Genomic DNA, 21,875 nt, shown 5'->3' with positions numbered 1-21,875 from the left:
ATTTATTAATTTTTTTAACTCAATTCCCAATAATATTTCTCATCAAAGTATTGTTGATAAGATTTTAATCTATAGAATTAAAAAAACACTTTTTTAAAAACTGTTCTGACCTGTGTCAACAACGTTGTGTTAATCTATTTTCAGTTGGATTACCCAGTTTCTGTTTTCAATCTTAACCCAAACATCGATCAAGCTATAAAAATATGAAAGAGCTGCTTGACCATGACGTGATTTGAATACACAACTTTCTGATATGGATTCAGAAGCACTACAGTTGAATTAAGATCTTCACAATCAGATTCAGTGATTTCCAGTCAAAAATTAAGAATCTGGTAATAAACCCTCTTTTCTTACAAATTCAAAGATGGCAATGGTAAAAATAAATTAATAGGTGCTTATGGCATTAATTACATTTATTAATGTTTGGAACTCAATTCCCAATAACAATTCTTATCAAAGTCCTCTTGAAACGATTATAATCTGTAGAACTAAAAAATGCAGTTTCTTAAACACTGCAGCCTGGTAGCAACAAAGTCGAGTTAACTTTTGTCAAGTTGGACTATGCAGTTACTGTTTTCAATAATAACCCAAACATCAATCAAGATATGAAAAGACATAAAGAGCTGATTGACCCCGACGTGATTTGAACACGCAACGTTCTGATTTGGAGTCAGACGTGCTACCGTTGCGCCACGAGGTCATTTGAAAAGTGTTGTTGCTCCCATACTTCACATGAAAAGTGCATGATAAAATATATGGACACCATCTTGAAATTTGCTACTTATAATCACAGTTTGGAAAAGATATAATCAAGGATGAATTAAGATCTTCACTTTCAGATTCAGGGATTTCCAATTAAAAATTTAGAATATAGTAATAAACCCTTTTTTCTTACAAATTCAAAGATGACAATGGTATGAACAAATTAATAGGTGTTTCTCACTTGCCACAAATTTTCTGTTTTGAACTCAGTTCCCAATGATATATCTCATCAAAGGATTGTTGAAAAGATTTTATTCAGTAGAATTAAAAAAGCAATTTTTCAAACACTTTCCTGACAGGTGGCAACAAGATCATGATAATCTATTGTCAGTTAGAATACGCAGTTTCTGTTTTCAATCTTAACCCAAACATCGATCAACTTTTAAAAAGATGAAAGAGATACTTGAACATGACATAATTTAAACATGCATCATTCTGACCAGGAGTAAGGCGCACTACCGTCAGTGTATGAGGACAGCTGTAAAACTTGCTTGCTCCCATAATTCACTTGTAAAGTGCATGAGGAAATATACAGACACCATCTTGAAATTTGCTACTTTAAATCACAGTTTAGAAAAGTAATAACAAGGATGAATTAGGATCTTCACGTTCCGATTCAGGGATTTCCAGTTTAAAGTTTAGATTCTAGTAATAAGCCTGATTTTCTTACAAATTCAAAGATGACAATGGTATGAACAAAGCGATAGGTGTTCCTGGCATTTATTACATTTATTAATGGTTTTTAACTCAATTCCCAATAATATTTCTCATCAAAGTATTGTTGATAAGATTTTAATCTATAGAATTAAAAAACACTTTTTTAAAAACGGTTCTGACCTGTGTCAACAACGTTGTGTTAATCTATTTTCAGTTGGATTACCCAGTTTCTGTTTTCAATCTTAACCCAAACATCGATCAAGCTATAAAAATATGAAAGAGCTGCTTGACCATGACGTGATTTGAATACACAACTTTCTGATATGGATTCAGAAGCACTACAGTTGAATTAAGATCTTCACAATCAGATTCAGTGATTTCCAGTCAAAAATTAAGAATCTGGTAATAAACCCTCTTTTCTTACAAATTCAAAGATGGCAATGGTAAAAATAAATTAATAGGTGCTTATGGCATTAATTACATTTATTAATGTTTGGAACTCAATTCCCAATAACAATTCTTATCAAAGTCCTCTTGAAATGATTATAATCTGTAGAACTAAAAAATGCAGTTTCTTAAACACTGCAGCCTGGTAGCAACAAAGTCGAGTTAACTTTTGTCAAGTTGGACTATGCAGTTACTGTTTTCAATAATAACCCAAACATCAATCAAGATATGAAAAGACATAAAGAGCTGATTGACCCCGACGTGATTTGAACACGCAACCTTCTGGTTAGCTATCGTTTCGCCACGAGGTCATTTGAAAAGTGTTGTTGCTCCCATACTTCACATGAAAAGTGCATGATAAAATATATGGACACCATCTTGAAATTTGCTACTTATAATTACAGTTTGGAAAAGATATAAACAAGGATGAATAAAGGTCTTCACTTTCAGATTCAGGGATTTCCAATTAAAAATTTAGAATATAGTAATAAACCCTTTTTTCTTACAAATTCAAAGATGACAATGGTATGAACAAATTAATAGGTGTTTCTGACTTGCCACAAATTTCCTGTTTTGAACTCAGTTCCCAATGATATATCTCATCAAAGGATTGTTGAAAAGATTTTATTCAGTAGAATTAAAAAAGGAATTTTTCAAACACTTTCCTGACAGGTGGCAACAAGATCATGATAATCTATTGTCAGTTAGAATACGCAGTTTCTGTTTTCAATCTTAACCCAAACATCGATCAACTTTTAAAAAGATGAAAGAGATACTTGAACATGACATAATTTAAACATGCATCATTCTGACCAGGAGTAAGGCGCACTACCGTCAGTGTATGAGGACAGCTGTAAAACTTGCTTGCTCCCATAATTCACTTGTAAAGTGCATGAGGAAATATACAGACACCATCTTGAAATTTGCTACTTTAAATCACAGTTTAGAAAAGTAATAACAAGGATGAATTAGGATCTTCACGTTCCGATTCAGGGATTTCCAGTTTAAAGTTTAGATTCTAGTAATAAGCCTGATTTTCTTACAAATTCAAAGATGACAATGGTATGAACAAAGCGATAGGTGTTCCTGGCATTTATTACATTTATTAATGGTTTTTAACTCAATTCCCAATAATATTTCTCATCAAAGTATTGTTGATAAGATTTTAATCTATAGAATTAAAAAAACACTTTTTTAAAAACTGTTCTGACCTGTGTCAACAACGTTGTGTTAATCTATTTTCAGTTGGATTACCCAGTTTCTGTTTTCAATCTTAACCCAAACATCGATCAAGCTATAAAAATATGAAAGAGCTGCTTGACCATGACGTGATTTGAATACACAACTTTCTGATATGGATTCAGAAGCACTACAGTTGAATTAAGATCTTCACAATCAGATTCAGTGATTTCCAGTCAAAAATTAAGAATCTGGTAATAAACCCTCTTTTCTTACAAATTCAAAGATGGCAATGGTAAAAATAAATTAATAGGTGCTTATGGCATTAATTACATTTATTAATGTTTGGAACTCAATTCCCAATAACAATTCTTATCAAAGTCCTCTTGAAACGATTATAATCTGTAGAACTAAAAAATGCAGTTTCTTAAACACTGCAGCCTGGTAGCAAGAAAGTCGAGTTAACTTTTGTCAAGTTGGACTATGCAGTTACTGTTTTCAATAATAACCCAAACATCAATCAAGATATGAAAAGACATAAAGAGCTGATTGACCCCGACGTGATTTGAACACGCAACGTTCTGATTTGGAGTCAGACGTGCTACCGTTGCGCCACGAGGTCATTTGAAAAGTGTTGTTGCTCCCATACTTCACATGAAAAGTGCATGATAAAATATATGGACACCATCTTGAAATTTGCTACTTATAATCACAGTTTGGAAAAGATATAATCAAGGATGAATTAAGATCTTCACTTTCAGATTCAGGGATTTCCAATTAAAAATTTAGAATATAGTAATAAACCCTTTTTTCTTACAAATTCAAAGATGACAATGGTATGAACAAATTAATAGGTGTTTCTCACTTGCCACAAATTTTCTGTTTTGAACTCAGTTCCCAATGATATATCTCATCAAAGGATTGTTGAAAAGATTTTATTCAGTAGAATTAAAAAAGCAATTTTTCAAACACTTTCCTGACAGGTGGCAACAAGATCATGATAATCTATTGTCAGTTAGAATACGCAGTTTCTGTTTTCAATCTTAACCCAAACATCGATCAACTTTTAAAAAGATGAAAGAGATACTTGAACATGACATAATTTAAACATGCATCATTCTGACCAGGAGTAAGGCGCACTACCGTCAGTGTATGAGGACAGCTGTAAAACTTGCTTGCTCCCATAATTCACTTGTAAAGTGCATGAGGAAATATACAGACACCATCTTGAAATTTGCTACTTTAAATCACAGTTTAGAAAAGTAATAACAAGGATGAATTAGGATCTTCACGTTCCGATTCAGGGATTTCCAGTTTAAAGTTTAGATTCTAGTAATAAGCCTGATTTTCTTACAAATTCAAAGATGACAATGGTATGAACAAAGCGATAGGTGTTCCTGGCATTTATTACATTTATTAATGGTTTTTAACTCAATTCCCAATAATATTTCTCATCAAAGTATTGTTGATAAGATTTTAATCTATAGAATTAAAAAACACTTTTTTAAAAACGGTTCTGACCTGTGTCAACAACGTTGTGTTAATCTATTTTCAGTTGGATTACCCAGTTTCTGTTTTCAATCTTAACCCAAACATCGATCAAGCTATAAAAATATGAAAGAGCTGCTTGACCATGACGTGATTTGAATACACAACTTTCTGATATGGATTCAGAAGCACTACAGTTGAATTAAGATCTTCACAATCAGATTCAGTGATTTCCAGTCAAAAATTAAGAATCTGGTAATAAACCCTCTTTTCTTACAAATTCAAAGATGGCAATGGTAAAAATAAATTAATAGGTGCTTATGGCATTAATTACATTTATTAATGTTTGGAACTCAATTCCCAATAACAAATCTTATCAAAGTCCTCTTGAAACGATTATAATCTGTAGAACTAAAAAATGCAGTTTCTTAAACACTGCAGCCTGGTAGCAACAAAGTCGAGTTAACTTTTGTCAAGTTGGACTATGCAGTTACTGTTTTCAATAATAACCCAAACATCAATCAAGATATGAAAAGACATAAAGAGCTGATTGACCCCGACGTGATTTGAACACGCAACCTTCTGATTTGCTACCGTTTCGCCACGAGGTCATTTGAAAAGTGTTGTTGCTCCCATACTTCACATGAAAAGTGCATGATAAAATATATGGACACCATCTTGAAATTTGCTACTTATAATTACAGTTTGGAAAAGATATAAACAAGGATGAATTAAGGTCTTCACTTTCAGATTCAGGGATTTCCAATTAAAAATTTAGAATATAGTAATAAACCCTTTTTTCTTACAAATTCAAAGATGACAATGGTATGAACAAATTAATAGGTGTTTCTGACTTGCCACAAATTTCCTGTTTTGAACTCAGTTCCCAAAGATATATCTCATCAAAGGATTGTTGAAAAGATTTTATTCAGTAGAATTAAAAAAGGAATTTTTCAAACACTTTCCTGACAGGTGGCAACAAGATCATGATAATCTATTGTCAGTTAGAATACGCAGTTTCTGTTTTCAATCTTAACCCAAACATCGATCAACTTTTAAAAAGATGAAAGAGATACTTGAACATGACATAATTTAAACATGCATCATTCTGACCAGGAGTAAGGCGCACTACCGTCAGTGTATGAGGACAGCTGTAAAACTTGCTTGCTCCCATAATTCACTTGTAAAGTGCATGAGGAAATATACAGACACCATCTTGAAATTTGCTACTTTAAATCACAGTTTAGAAAAGTAATAACAAGGATGAATTAGGATCTTCACGTTCCGATTCAGGGATTTCCAGTTTAAAGTTTAGATTCTAGTAATAAGCCTGATTTTCTTACAAATTCAAAGATGACAATGGTATGAACAAAGCGATAGGTGTTCCTGGCATTTATTACATTTATTAATGTTTTTAACTCAATTCCCAATAATATTTCTCATCAAAGTATTGTTGATAAGATTTTAATCTATAGAATTAAAAAAACACTTTTTTAAAAACTGTTCTGACCTGTGTCAACAACGTTGTGTTAATCTATTTTCAGTTGGATTACCCAGTTTCTGTTTTCAATCTTAACCCAAACATCAATCAAGCTATAAAAATATGAAAGAGCTGCTTGACCATGACGTGATTTGAATACACAACTTTCTGATATGGATTCAGAAGCACTACAGTTGAATTAAGATCTTCACAATCAGATTCAGTGATTTCCAGTCAAAAATTAAGAATCTGGTAATAAACCCTCTTTTCTTACAAATTCAAAGATGGCAATGATAAAAATAAATTAATAGGTGCTTATGGCATTAATTACATTTATTAATGTTTGGAACTCAATTCCCAATAACAATTCTTATCAAAGTCCTCTTGAAACAATTATAATCTGTAGAACTAAAAAATGCAGTTTCTTAAACACTGCGGCATGGTAGCAACAAAGTCGAGTTAACTTTTGTCAGTTGGACTACGCAGTTACTGATTTCAATAATAACCCAAACATCAATCAAGATATGAAAAGACATAAAGAGCTGATTGACCCCGACGTGATTTGAACACGCAACTTTCTGATCTGGAGTCAGACGCACTACCGTTGCGCCACGAGGTCAGTTGAAAAGCATTGTTGCTCCCATACTTCACATGAAAAGTGCATGATAAAATATATGGACACCATCTTGAAATTTGCTACTTATAATCACAGTTTGGAAAAGATATAAACAAGGATGAATTAAGGTCTTCACTTTCAGATTCAGGGATTTCCAATTAAAAATTTAGAATATAGTAATAAACCCTTTTTTCTTACAAATTCAAAGATGACAATGGTATGAACAAATTAATAGGTGTTTCTGACTTGCCACAAATTTCCTGTTTTGAACTCAGTTCCCAATGATATATCTCATCAAAGGATTGTTGAAAAGATTTTATTCAGTAGAATTAAAAAAGCAATTTTTCAAACACTTTCCTGACATGTGGCAACAAGATCATGATAATCTATTGTCAGTTAGAATACGCAGTTTCTGTTTTCAATCTTAACCCAAACATCGATCAACTTTTAAAAAGATGAAAGAGATACTTGAACATGACATAATTTAAACATGCATCATTCTGACCAGGAGTAAGGCGCACTACCGTCAGTGTATGAGGACAGCTGTAAAACTTGCTTGCTCCCATAATTCACTTGTAAAGTGCATGAGGAAATATACAGACACCATCTTGAAATTTGCTACTTTAAATCACAGTTTAGAAAAGTAATAACAAGGATGAATTAGGATCTTCACTTTCCGATTCAGGGATTTCCAGTTTAAAGTTTAGATTCTAGTACTAAGCCTGATTTTCTTACAAATTCAAAGATGACAATGGTATGAACAAAGCGATAGGTGTTCCTGGCATTTGTTACATTTATTAATGTTTTTAACTCAATTCCCAATAATATTTCTCATCAAAGTATTGTTGATAAGATTTTAATCTATAGAATTAAAAAAACACTTTTTTAAAAACAGTTCTGACCTGTGTCAACAACGTTGTGTTAATCTATTTTCAGTTGGATTACCCAGTTTCTGTGTTCAATCTTAACCCAAACATCGATCAAGCTATAAAAATATGAAAGAGCTGCTTGACCATGACGTGATTTGAATACACAACTTTCTGATATGGATTCAGAAGCACTACAGTTCAATTAAGATCTTCACAATCAGATTCAGTGATTTCCAGTCAAAAATTAAGAATCTGGTAATAAACCCTCTTTTCTTACAAATTCAAAGATGGCAATGGTAAAAATAAATTAATAGGTGCTTATGGCATTAATTACATTTATTAATGTTTGGGACTCAATTCCCAATAACAATTCTTATCAAAGTCCTCTTGAAACGATTATAATCTGTAGAACTAAAAAATGCAGTTTCTTAAACACTGCAGCCTGGTAGCAACAAAGTCGAGTTAACTTTTGTCAGTTGGACTACGCAGTTACTGTTTTCAATAATAACCCAAACATCAATCAAGATATGAAAAGACATAAAGAGCTGATTGACCCTGACGTGATTTGAAGACGCAACCTTCTGATCTGGAGTCAGACGCACTACCGTTGCGCCACGAGGTCAGTTGAAAAGTGTTGTTGTTCCCATACTTCACATGAAAAGTGCATGATAAAATATATGGACACCATCTTGAAATTTGCTACTTATAATCACAGTTTGGAAAAGATATAAACAAGGATGAATTAAGGTCTTCACTTTCAGATTCAGGGATTTCCAATTAAAAATTTAGAATATAGTAATAAACCCTTTTTTCTTACAAATTCCAAGATGACAATGGTATGAACAAATTAATAGGTGTTTCTGACTTGCCACAAATTTTCTGTTTTGAACTCAGTTCCCAATGATATATCTCATCAAAGGATTGTTGAAAAGATTTTATTCAGTAGAATTAAAAAAGCAATTTTTCAAACACTTTCCTGACAGGTGGCAACAAGATCATGATAATCTATTGTCAGTTAGAATACGCAGTTTCTGTTTTCAATCTTAACCCAAACATCGATCAACTTTTAAAAAGATGAAAGAGATACTTGAACGTGACATAATTTAAACATGCATCATTCTGACCAGGAGTAAGGCGCACTACCGTCAGTGTATGAGGACAGCTGTAAAACTTGCTTGCTCCCATAATTCACTTGTAAAGTGCATGAGGAAGTATACAGACACCATCGTGAAATTTGCTACTTTAAATCACAGTTTAGAAAAGTAATAACAAGGATGAATTAGGATCTTCACGTTCCGATTCAGGGATTTCCAGTTTAAAGTTTAGATTCTAGTAATAAGCCTGATTTTCTTACAAATTCAAAGATGACAATGGTATGAACAAAGCGATAGGTGTTCCTGGCATTTATTACATTTATTAATTTTTTTAACTCAATTCCCAATAATATTTCTCATCAAAGTATTGTTGATAAGATTTTAATCTATAGAATTAAAAAAACACTTTTTTAAAAACTGTTCTGACCTGTGTCAACAACGTTGTGTTAATCTATTTTCAGTTGGATTACCCAGTTTCTGTTTTCAATCTTAACCCAAACATCGATCAAGCTATAAAAATATGAAAGAGCTGCTTGACCATGACGTGATTTGAATACACAACTTTCTGATATGGATTCAGAAGCACTACAGTTGAATTAAGATCTTCACAATCAGATTCAGTGATTTCCAGTCAAAAATTAAGAATCTGGTAATAAACCCTCTTTTCTTACAAATTCAAAGATGGCAATGGTAAAAATAAATTAATAGGTGCTTATGGCATTAATTACATTTATTAATGTTTGGAACTCAATTCCCAATAACAATTCTTATCAAAGTCCTCTTGAAACGATTATAATCTGTAGAACTAAAAAATGCAGTTTCTTAAACACTGCAGCCTGGTAGCAACAAAGTCGAGTTAACTTTTGTCAGTTGGACTACGCAGTTACTGTTTTCAATAATAACCCAAACATCAATCAAGATAAGAAAAGACATAAAGAGCTGATTGACCCCGACGTGATTTGAAGACGCAACCTTCTGATCTGGAGTCAGACGCACTACCGTTGCGCCACGAGGTCAGTTGAAAAGTGTTGTTGTTCCCATACTTCACATGAAAAGTGCATGATAAAATATATGGACACCATCTTGAAATTTGCTACTTATAATCACAGTTTGGAAAAGATATAAACAAGGATGAATTAAGGTCTTCACTTTCAGATTCAGGGATTTCCAATTAAAAATTTAGAATATAGTAATAAACCCTTTTTTCTTACAAATTCCAAGATGACAATGGTATGAACAAATTAATAGGTGTTTCTGACTTGCCACAAATTTTCTGTTTTGAACTCAGTTCCCAATGATATATCTCATCAAAGGATTGTTGAAAAGATTTTATTCAGTAGAATTAAAAAAGCAATTTTTCAAACACTTTCCTGACAGGTGGCAACAAGATCATGATAATCTATTGTCAGTTAGAATACGCAGTTTCTGTTTTCAATCTTAACCCAAACATCGATCAACTTTTAAAAAGATGAAAGAGATACTTGAACGTGACATAATTTAAACATGCATCATTCTGACCAGGAGTAAGGCGCACTACCGTCAGTGTATGAGGACAGCTGTAAAACTTGCTTGCTCCCATAATTCACTTGTAAAGTGCATGAGGAAATATACAGACACCATCTTGAAATTTGCTACTTTAAATCACAGTTTAGAAAAGTAATAACAAGGATGAATTAGGATCTTCACGTTCCGATTCAGGGATTTCCAGTTTAAAGTTTAGATTCTAGTAATAAGCCTGATTTTCTTACAAATTCAAAGATGACAATGGTATGAACAAAGCGATAGGTGTTCCTGGCATTTATTACATTTATTAATGGTTTTTAACTCAATTCCCAATAATATTTCTCATCAAAGTATTGTTGATAAGATTTTAATCTATAGAATTAAAAAAACACTTTTTTAAAAACTGTTCTGACCTGTGTCAACAACGTTGTGTTAATCTATTTTCAGTTGGATTACCCAGTTTCTGTTTTCAATCTTAACCCAAACATCGATCAAGCTATAAAAATATGAAAGAGCTGCTTGACCATGACGTGATTTGAATACACAACTTTCTGATATGGATTCAGAAGCACTACAGTTGAATTAAGATCTTCACAATCAGATTCAGTGATTTCCAGTCAAAAATTAAGAATCTGGTAATAAACCCTCTTTTCTTACAAATTCAAAGATGGCAATGGTAAAAATAAATTAATAGGTGCTTATGGCATTAATTACATTTATTAATGTTTGGAACTCAATTCCCAATAACAATTCTTATCAAAGTCCTCTTGAAACGATTATAATCTGTAGAACTAAAAAATGCAGTTTCTTAAACACTGCAGCCTGGTAGCAACAAAGTCGAGTTAACTTTTGTCAGTTGGACTACGCAGTTACTGTTTTCAATAATAACACAAACATCAATCAAGTTATGAAAAGACATAAAGAGCTGATTGACACCGACGTGATTTGAAGACGCAACCTTCTGACCTGGAGTCAGACGCACTACCGTTGCGCCACGAGGTCAGTTGAAAAGAGTTGTTGTTCCCATACTTCACATGAAAAGTGCATGATAAAATATATGGACACCATCTTGAAATTTGCTACTTATAATCACAGTTTGGAAAAGATATAAACAAGGATGAATTAAGGTCTTCACTTTCAGATTCAGGGATTTCCAATTAAAAATTTAGAATATAGTAATAAACCCTTTTTTCTTACAAATTCAAAGATGACAATGGTATGAACAAATTAATAGGTGTTTCTCACTTGCCACAAATTTTCTGTTTTGAACTCAGTTCCCAATGATATATCTCATCAAAGGATTGTTGAAAAGATTTTATTCAGTAGAATTAAAAAAGCAATTTTTCAAACACTTTCCTGACAGGTGGCAACAAGATCATGATAATCTATTGTCAGTTAGAATACGCAGTTTCTGTTTTCAATCTTAACCCAAACATCGATCAACTTTTAAAAAGATGAAAGAGATACTTGAACATGACATAATTTAAACATGCATCATTCTGACCAGGAGTAAGGCGCACTACCGTCAGTGTATGAGGACAGCTGTAAAACTTGCTTGCTCCCATAATTCACTTGTAAAGTGCATGAGGAAATATACAGACACCATCTTGAAATTTGCTACTTTAAATCACAGTTTAGAAAAGTAATAACAAGGATGAATTAGGATCTTCACGTTCCGATTCAGGGATTTCCAGTTTAAAGTTTAGATTCTAGTAATAAGCCTGATTTTCTTACAAATTCAAAGATGACAATGGTATGAAAAAAGCGATAGGTGTTCCTGGCATTTATTACATTTATTAATGGTTTTTAACTCAATTCCCAATAATATTTCTCATCAAAGTATTGTTGATAAGATTTTAATCTATAGAATTAAAAAACACTTTTTTAAAAACGGTTCTGACCTGTGTCAACAACGTTGTGTTAATCTATTTTCAGTTGGATTACCCAGTTTCTGTTTTCAATCTTAACCCAAACATCGATCAAGCTATAAAAATATGAAAGAGCTGCTTGACCATGACGTGATTTGAATACACAACTTTCTGATATGGATTCAGAAGCACTACAGTTGAATTAAGATCTTCACAATCAGATTCAGTGATTTCCAGTCAAAAATTAAGAATCTGGTAATAAACCCTCTTTTCTTACAAATTCAAAGATGGCAATGGTAAAAATAAATTAATAGGTGCTTATGGCATTAATTACATTTATTAATGTTTGGAACTCAATTCCCAATAACAATTCTTATCAAAGTCCTCTTGAAACGATTATAATCTGTAGAACTAAAAAATGCAGTTTCTTAAACACTGCAGCCTGGTAGCAACAAAGTCGAGTTAACTTTTGTCAAGTTGGACTATGCAGTTACTGTTTTCAATAATAACCCAAACATCAATCAAGATATGAAAAGACATAAAGAGCTGATTGACCCCGACGTGATTTGAACACGCAACCTTCTGATTTGCTACCGTTTCGCCACGAGGTCATTTGAAAAGTGTTGTTGCTCCCATACTTCACATGAAAAGTGCATGATAAAATATATGGACACCATCTTGAAATTTGCTACTTATAATTACAGTTTGGAAAAGATATAAACAAGGATGAATTAAGGTCTTCACTTTCAGATTCAGGGATTTCCAATTAAAAATTTAGAATATAGTAATAAACCCTTTTTTCTTACAAATTCAAAGATGACAATGGTATGAACAAATTAATAGGTGTTTCTGACTTGCCACAAATTTCCTGTTTTGAACTCAGTTCCCAAAGATATATCTCATCAAAGGATTGTTGAAAAGATTTTATTCAGTAGAATTAAAAAAGGAATTTTTCAAACACTTTCCTGACAGGTGGCAACAAGATCATGATAATCTATTGTCAGTTAGAATACGCAGTTTCTGTTTTCAATCTTAACCCAAACATCGATCAACTTTTAAAAAGATGAAAGAGATACTTGAACATGACATAATTTAAACATGCATCATTCTGACCAGGAGTAAGGCGCACTACCGTCAGTGTATGAGGACAGCTGTAAAACTTGCTTGCTCCCATAATTCACTTGTAAAGTGCATGAGGAAATATACAGACACCATCTTGAAATTTGCTACTTTAAATCACAGTTTAGAAAAGTAATAACAAGGATGAATTAGGATCTTCACGTTCCGATTCAGGGATTTCCAGTTTAAAGTTTAGATTCTAGTAATAAGCCTGATTTTCTTACAAATTCAAAGATGACAATGGTATGAACAAAGCGATAGGTGTTCCTGGCATTTATTACATTTATTAATGTTTTTAACTCAATTCCCAATAATATTTCTCATCAAAGTATTGTTGATAAGATTTTAATCTATAGAATTAAAAAAACACTTTTTTAAAAACTGTTCTGACCTGTGTCAACAACGTTGTGTTAATCTATTTTCAGTTGGATTACCCAGTTTCTGTTTTCAATCTTAACCCAAACATCAATCAAGCTATAAAAATATGAAAGAGCTGCTTGACCATGACGTGATTTGAATACACAACTTTCTGATATGGATTCAGAAGCACTACAGTTGAATTAAGATCTTCACAATCAGATTCAGTGATTTCCAGTCAAAAATTAAGAATCTGGTAATAAACCCTCTTTTCTTACAAATTCAAAGATGGCAATGATAAAAATAAATTAATAGGTGCTTATGGCATTAATTACATTTATTAATGTTTGGAACTCAATTCCCAATAACAATTCTTATCAAAGTCCTCTTGAAACAATTATAATCTGTAGAACTAAAAAATGCAGTTTCTTAAACACTGCGGCATGGTAGCAACAAAGTCGAGTTAACTTTTGTCAGTTGGACTACGCAGTTACTGATTTCAATAATAACCCAAACATCAATCAAGATATGAAAAGACATAAAGAGCTGATTGACCCCGACGTGATTTGAACACGCAACTTTCTGATCTGGAGTCAGACGCACTACCGTTGCGCCACGAGGTCAGTTGAAAAGCATTGTTGCTCCCATACTTCACATGAAAAGTGCATGATAAAATATATGGACACCATCTTGAAATTTGCTACTTATAATCACAGTTTGGAAAAGATATAAACAAGGATGAATTAAGGTCTTCACTTTCAGATTCAGGGATTTCCAATTAAAAATTTAGAATATAGTAATAAACCCTTTTTTCTTACAAATTCAAAGATGACAATGGTATGAACAAATTAATAGGTGTTTCTGACTTGCCACAAATTTCCTGTTTTGAACTCAGTTCCCAATGATATATCTCATCAAAGGATTGTTGAAAAGATTTTATTCAGTAGAATTAAAAAAGCAATTTTTCAAACACTTTCCTGACATGTGGCAACAAGATCATGATAATCTATTGTCAGTTAGAATACGCAGTTTCTGTTTTCAATCTTAACCCAAACATCGATCAACTTTTAAAAAGATGAAAGAGATACTTGAACATGACATAATTTAAACATGCATCATTCTGACCAGGAGTAAGGCGCACTACCGTCAGTGTATGAGGACAGCTGTAAAACTTGCTTGCTCCCATAATTCATTTGTAAAGTGCATGAGGAAATATACAGACACCATCTTGAAATTTGCTACTTTAAATCACAGTTTAGAAAAGTAATAACAAGGATGAATTAGGATCTTCACTTTCCGATTCAGGGATTTCCAGTTTAAAGTTTAGATTCTAGTACTAAGCCTGATTTTCTTACAAATTCAAAGATGACAATGGTATGAACAAAGCGATAGGTGTTCCTGGCATTTGTTACATTTATTAATGTTTTTAACTCAATTCCCAATAATATTTCTCATCAAAGTATTGTTGATAAGATTTTAATCTATAGAATTAAAAAAACACTTTTTTAAAAACAGTTCTGACCTGTGTCAACAACGTTGTGTTAATCTATTTTCAGTTGGATTACCCAGTTTCTGTGTTCAATCTTAACCCAAACATCGATCAAGCTATAAAAATATGAAAGAGCTGCTTGACCATGACGTGATTTGAATACACAACTTTCTGATATGGATTCAGAAGCACTACAGTTCAATTAAGATCTTCACAATCAGATTCAGTGATTTCCAGTCAAAAATTAAGAATCTGGTAATAAACCCTCTTTTCTTACAAATTCAAAGATGGCAATGGTAAAAATAAATTAATAGGTGCTTATGGCATTAATTACATTTATTAATGTTTGGGACTCAATTCCCAATAACAATTCTTATCAAAGTCCTCTTGAAACGATTATAATCTGTAGAACTAAAAAATGCAGTTTCTTAAACACTGCAGCCTGGTAGCAACAAAGTCGAGTTAACTTTTGTCAGTTGGACTACGCAGTTACTGTTTTCAATAATAACCCAAACATCAATCAAGATATGAAAAGACATAAAGAGCTGATTGACCCTGACGTGATTTGAAGACGCAACCTTCTGATCTGGAGTCAGACGCACTACCGTTGCGCCACGAGGTCAGTTGAAAAGTGTTGTTGTTCCCATACTTCACATGAAAAGTGCATGATAAAATATATGGACACCATCTTGAAATTTGCTACTTATAATCACAGTTTGGAAAAGATATAAACAAGGATGAATTAAGGTCTTCACTTTCAGATTCAGGGATTTCCAATTAAAAATTTAGAATATAGTAATAAACCCTTTTTTCTTACAAATTCCAAGATGACAATGGTATGAACAAATTAATAGGTGTTTCTGACTTGCCACAAATTTTCTGTTTTGAACTCAGTTCCCAATGATATATCTCATCAAAGGATTGTTGAAAAGATTTTATTCAGTAGAATTAAAAAAGCAATTTTTCAAACACTTTCCTGACAGGTGGCAACAAGATCATGATAATCTATTGTCAGTTAGAATACGCAGTTTCTGTTTTCAATCTTAACCCAAACATCGATCAACTTTTAAAAAGATGAAAGAGATACTTGAACGTGACATAATTTAAACATGCATCATTCTGACCAGGAGTAAGGCGCACTACCGTCAGTGTATGAGGACAGCTGTAAAACTTGCTTGCTCCCATAATTCACTTGTAAAGTGCATGAGGAAGTATACAGACACCATCGTGAAATTTGCTACTTTAAATCACAGTTTAGAAAAGTAATAACAAGGATGAATTAGGATCTTCACGTTCCGATTCAGGGATTTCCAGTTTAAAGTTTAGATTCTAGTAATAAGCCTGATTTTCTTACAAATTCAAAGATGACAATGGTATGAACAAAGCGATAGGTGTTCCTGGCATTTATTACATTTATTAATTTTTTTAACTCAATTCCCAATAATATTTCTCATCAAAGTATTGTTGATAAGATTTTAATCTATAGAATTAAAAAAACACTTTTTTAAAAACTGTTCTGACCTGTGTCAACAACGTTGTGTTAATCTATTTTCAGTTGGATTACCCAGTTTCTGTTTTCAATCTTAACCCAAACATCGATCAAGCTATAAAAATATGAAAGAGCTGCTTGACCATGACGTGATTTGAATACACAACTTTCTGATATGGATTCAGAAGCACTACAGTTGAATTAAGATCTTCACAATCAGATTCAGTGATTTCCAGTCAAAAATTAAGAATCTGGTAATAAACCCTCTTTTCTTACAAATTCAAAGATGGCAATGGTAAAAATAAATTAATAGGTGCTTATGGCATTAATTACATTTATTAATGTTTGGAACTCAATTCCCAATAACAATTCTTATCAAAGTCCTCTTGAAACGATTATAATCTGTAGAACTAAAAAATGCAGTTTCTTAAACACTGCAGCCTGGTAGCAACAAAGTCGAGTTAACTTTTGTCAGTTGGACTACGCAGTTACTGTTTTCAATAATAACCCAAACATCAATCAAGATAAGAAAAGACATAAAGAGCTGATTGACCCCGACGTGATTTGAAGACGCAACCTTCTGATCTGGAGTCAGACGCACTACCGTTGCGCCACGAGGTCAGTTGAAAAGTGTTGTTGTTCCCATACTTCACATGAAAAGTGCATGATAAAATATATGGACACCATCTTGAAATTTGCTACTTATAATCACAGTTTGGAAAAGATATAAACAAGGATGAATTAAGGTCTTCACTTTCAGATTCAGGGATTTCCAATTAAAAATTTAGAATATAGTAATAAACCCTTTTTTCTTACAAATTCAAAGATGACAATGGTATGAACAAATTAATAGGTGTTTCTCACTTGCCACAAATTTTCTGTTTTGAACTCAGTTCCCAATGATATATCTCATCAAAGGATTGTTGAAAAGATTTTATTCAGTAGAATTAAAAAAGCAATTTTTCAAACACTTTCCTGACAGGTGGCAACAAGATCATGATAATCTATTGTCAGTTAGAATACGCAGTTTCTGTTTTCAATCTTAACCCAAACATCGATCAACTTTTAAAAAGATGAAAGAGATACTTGAACATGACATAATTTAAACATGCATCATTCTGACCAGGAGTAAGGCGCACTACCGTCAGTGTATGAGGACAGCTGTAAAACTTGCTTGCTCCCATAATTCACTTGTAAAGTGCATGAGGAAATATACAGACACCATCTTGAAATTTGCTACTTTAAATCACAGTTTAGAAAAGTAATAACAAGGATGAATTAGGATCTTCACGTTCCGATTCAGGGATTTCCAGTTTAAAGTTTAGATTCTAGTAATAAGCCTGATTTTCTTACAAATTCAAAGATGACAATGGTATGAAAAAAGCGATAGGTGTTCCTGGCATTTATTACATTTATTAATGGTTTTTAACTCAATTCCCAATAATATTTCTCATCAAAGTATTGTTGATAAGATTTTAATCTATAGAATTAAAAAACACTTTTTTAAAAACGGTTCTGACCTGTGTCAACAACGTTGTGTTAATCTATTTTCAGTTGGATTACCCAGTTTCTGTTTTCAATCTTAACCCAAACATCGATCAAGCTATAAAAATATGAAAGAGCTGCTTGACCATGACGTGATTTGAATACACAACTTTCTGATATGGATTCAGAAGCACTACAGTTGAATTAAGATCTTCACAATCAGATTCAGTGATTTCCAGTCAAAAATTAAGAATCTGGTAATAAACCCTCTTTTCTTACAAATTCAAAGATGGCAATGGTAAAAATAAATTAATAGGTGCTTATGGCATTAATTACATTTATTAATGTTTGGAACTCAATTCCCAATAACAATTCTTATCAAAGTCCTCTTGAAACGATTATAATCTGTAGAACTAAAAAATGCAGTTTCTTAAACACTGCAGCCTGGTAGCAACAAAGTCGAGTTAACTTTTGTCAAGTTGGACTATGCAGTTACTGTTTTCAATAATAACCCAAACATCAATCAAGATATGAAAAGACATAAAGAGCTGATTGACCCCGACGTGATTTGAACACGCAACCTTCTGATTTGCTACCGTTTCGCCACGAGGTCATTTGAAAAGTGTTGTTGCTCCCATACTTCACATGAAAAGTGCATGATAAAATATATGGACACCATCTTGAAATTTGCTACTTATAATTACAGTTTGGAAAAGATATAAACAAGGATGAATTAAGGTCTTCACTTTCAGATTCAGGGATTTCCAATTAAAAATTTAGAATATAGTAATAAACCCTTTTTTCTTACAAATTCAAAGATGACAATGGTATGAACAAATTAATAGGTGTTTCTGACTTGCCACAAATTTCCTGTTTTGAACTCAGTTCCCAAAGATATATCTCATCAAAGGATTGTTGAAAAGATTTTATTCAGTAGAATTAAAAAAGGAATTTTTCAAACACTTTCCTGACAGGTGGCAACAAGATCATGATAATCTATTGTCAGTTAGAATACGCAGTTTCTGTTTTCAATCTTAACCCAAACATCGATCAACTTTTAAAAAGATGAAAGAGATACTTGAACATGACATAATTTAAACATGCATCATTCTGACCAGGAGTAAGGCGCACTACCGTCAGTGTATGAGGACAGCTGTAAAACTTGCTTGCTCCCATAATTCACTTGTAAAGTGCATGAGGAAATATACAGACACCATCTTGAAATTTGCTACTTTAAATCACAGTTTAGAAAAGTAATAACAAGGATGAATTAGGATCTTCACGTTCCGATTCAGGGATTTCCAGTTTAAAGTTTAGATTCTAGTAATAAGCCTGATTTTCTTACAAATTCAAAGATGACAATGGTATGAACAAAGCGATAGGTGTTCCTGGCATTTATTACATTTATTAATGTTTTTAACTCAATTCCCAATAATATTTCTCATCAAAGTATTGTTGATAAGATTTTAATCTATAGAATTAAAAAAACACTTTTTTAAAAACTGTTCTGACCTGTGTCAACAACGTTGTGTTAATCTATTTTCAGTTGGATTACCCAGTTTCTGTTTTCAATCTTAACCCAAATATCAATCAAGCTATAAAAATATGAAAGAGCTGCTTGACCATGACGTGATTTGAATACACAACTTTCTGATATGGATTCAGAAGCACTACAGTTGAATTAAGATCTTCACAATCAGATTCAGTGATTTCCAGTCAAAAATTAAGAATCTGGTAATAAACCCTCTTTTCTTACAAATTCAAAGATGGCAATGATAAAAATAAATTAATAGGTGCTTATGGCATTAATTACATTTATTAATGTTTGGAACTCAATTCCCAATAACAATTCTTATCAAAGTCCTCTTGAAACGATTATAATCTGTAGAACTAAAAAATGCAGTTTCTTAAACACTGCGGCATGGTAGCAACAAAGTCGAGTTAACTTTTGTCAGTTGGACTACGCAGTTACTGATTTCAATAATAACCCAAACATCAATCAAGATATGAAAAGACATAAAGAGCTGATTGACCCCGACGTGATTTGAACACGCAACTTTCTGATCTGGAGTCAGACGCACTTCCGTTGCGCCACGAGGTCAGTTGAAAAGTATTGTTGCTCCCATACTTCACATGAAAAGTGCATGATAAAATATATGGACACCATCTTGAAATTTGCTACTTATAATCACAGTTTGGAAAAGATATAAACAAGGATGAATTAAGGTCTTCACTTTCAGATTCAGGGATTTCCAATTAAAAATTTAGAATATAGTAATAAACCCTTTTTTCTTACAAATTCAAAGATGACAATGGTATGAACAAATTAATAGGTGTTTCTGACTTGCCACAAATTTCCTGTTTTGAACTCAGTTCCCAATGATATATCTCATCAAAGGATTGTTGAAAAGATTTTATTCAGTAGAATTAAAAAAGGAATTTTTCAAACACTTTCCTGACATGTGGCAACAAGATCATGATAATCTATTGTCAGTTAGAATACGCAGTTTCTGTTTTCAATCTTAACCCAAACATCGATCAACTTTTAAAAAGATGAAAGAGATACTTGAACATGACATAATTTAAACATGCATCATTCTGACCAGGAGTAAGGCGCACTACCGTCAGTGTATGAGGACAGCTGTAAAACTTGCTTGCTCCCATAATTCACTTATAAAGTGCATGAGGAAATATACAGACACCATCTTGAAATTTGCTACTTTAAATCACAGTTTAGAAAAGTAATAACAAGGATGAATTAGGATCTTCACGTTCCGATTCAGGGATTTCCAGTTTAAAGTTTAGATTCTAGTAATAAGCCTGATTTTCTTACAAATTCAAAGATGACAATGGTATGAACAAAGCGATAGGTGTTCCTGGCATTTATTACATTTATTAATTTTTTTAACTCAATTCCCAATAATATTTCTCATCAAAGTATTGTTGATAAGATTTTAATCTATAGAATTAAAAAAACACTTTTTTAAAAACTGTTCTGACCTGTGTCAACAACGTTGTGTTAATCTATTTTCAGTTGGATTACCCAGTTTCTGTTTTCAATCTTAACCCAAACATCGATCAAGCTATAAAAATATGAAAGAGCTGCTTGACCATGACGTGATTTGAATACACAACTTTCTGATATGGATTCAGAAGCACTACAGTTGAATTAAGATCTTCACAATCAGATTCAGTGATTTCCAGTCAAAAATTAAGAATCTGGTAATAAACCCTCTTTTCTTACAAATTCAAAGATGGCAATGGTAAAAATAAATTAATAGGTGCTTATGGCATTAATTACATTTATTAATGTTTGGAACTCAATTCCCAATAACAATTCTTATCAAAGTCCTCTTGAAACGATTATAATCTGTAGAACTAAAAAATGCAGTTTCTTAAACACTGCAGCCTGGTAGCAACAAAGTCGAGTTAACTTTTGTCAGTTGGACTACGCAGTTACTGTTTTCAATAATAACCCAAACATCAATCAAGTTATGAAAAGACATAAAGAGCTGATTGACACCGACGTGATTTGAAGACGCAACCTTCTGATCTGGAGTCAGACGCACTACCGTTGCGCCACGAGGTCAGTTGAAAAGTGTTGTTGTTCCCATACTTCACATGAAAAGTGCATGATAAAATATATGGACACCATCTTGAAATTTGCTACTTATAATCACAGTTTGGAAAAGATATAAACAAGGATGAATTAAGGTCTTCACTTTCAGATTCAGGGATTTCCAATTAAAAATTTAGAATATAGTAATAAACCCTTTTTTCTTACAAATTCAAAGATGACAATGGTATGAACAAATTAATAGGTGTTTCTGACTTGCCACAAATTTTCTGTTTTGAACTCAGTTCCCAATGATATATCTCATCAAAGGATTGTTGAAAAGATTTTATTCAGTAGAATTAAAAAAGCAATTTTTCAAACACTTTCCTGACAGGTGGCAACAAGATCATGATAATC

At 32.6% G+C, this 21,875-nt stretch overlaps 7 non-coding genes across 7 annotated transcripts; all 7 read right to left on the bottom strand.

Annotated features, from left to right (window-relative positions):
• Positions 1-628: 628 nt before the first annotated feature.
• Positions 629-700, bottom strand: TRNAW-CCA (transfer RNA tryptophan (anticodon CCA)). Its single transcript has one exon. It is a non-coding gene; the product is annotated as a tRNA-Trp (tRNA).
• A 2,895-nt stretch (positions 701-3,595) lies between these two features.
• On the bottom strand, positions 3,596-3,667 carry TRNAW-CCA (transfer RNA tryptophan (anticodon CCA)). The gene has a single exon. It is a non-coding gene; the product is annotated as a tRNA-Trp (tRNA).
• Positions 3,668-6,560: 2,893 nt separating this feature from the next.
• Positions 6,561-6,632, bottom strand: TRNAW-CCA (transfer RNA tryptophan (anticodon CCA)). Its single transcript has one exon. It is a non-coding gene; the product is annotated as a tRNA-Trp (tRNA).
• A 2,904-nt stretch (positions 6,633-9,536) lies between these two features.
• On the bottom strand, positions 9,537-9,608 carry TRNAW-CCA (transfer RNA tryptophan (anticodon CCA)). Its single transcript has one exon. It is a non-coding gene; the product is annotated as a tRNA-Trp (tRNA).
• A 4,382-nt stretch (positions 9,609-13,990) lies between these two features.
• TRNAW-CCA (transfer RNA tryptophan (anticodon CCA)) lies at positions 13,991-14,062 on the bottom strand. The gene has a single exon. It is a non-coding gene; the product is annotated as a tRNA-Trp (tRNA).
• Positions 14,063-16,966: 2,904 nt separating this feature from the next.
• On the bottom strand, positions 16,967-17,038 carry TRNAW-CCA (transfer RNA tryptophan (anticodon CCA)). Its single transcript has one exon. It is a non-coding gene; the product is annotated as a tRNA-Trp (tRNA).
• A 2,893-nt stretch (positions 17,039-19,931) lies between these two features.
• On the bottom strand, positions 19,932-20,003 carry TRNAW-CCA (transfer RNA tryptophan (anticodon CCA)). The gene has a single exon. It is a non-coding gene; the product is annotated as a tRNA-Trp (tRNA).
• Positions 20,004-21,875: the final 1,872 nt, after the last annotated feature.

This window comes from Dendrobates tinctorius, unplaced genomic scaffold (genome assembly GCF_039654945.1).
Source record: "Dendrobates tinctorius isolate UK_male_01 unplaced genomic scaffold, ASM3965494v1 ptg000178l, whole genome shotgun sequence".
Classification (NCBI taxonomy): domain Eukaryota; kingdom Metazoa; phylum Chordata; class Amphibia; order Anura; family Dendrobatidae; genus Dendrobates; species Dendrobates tinctorius.
This window is presented reverse-complemented; position numbering and strand designations above follow the sequence as displayed.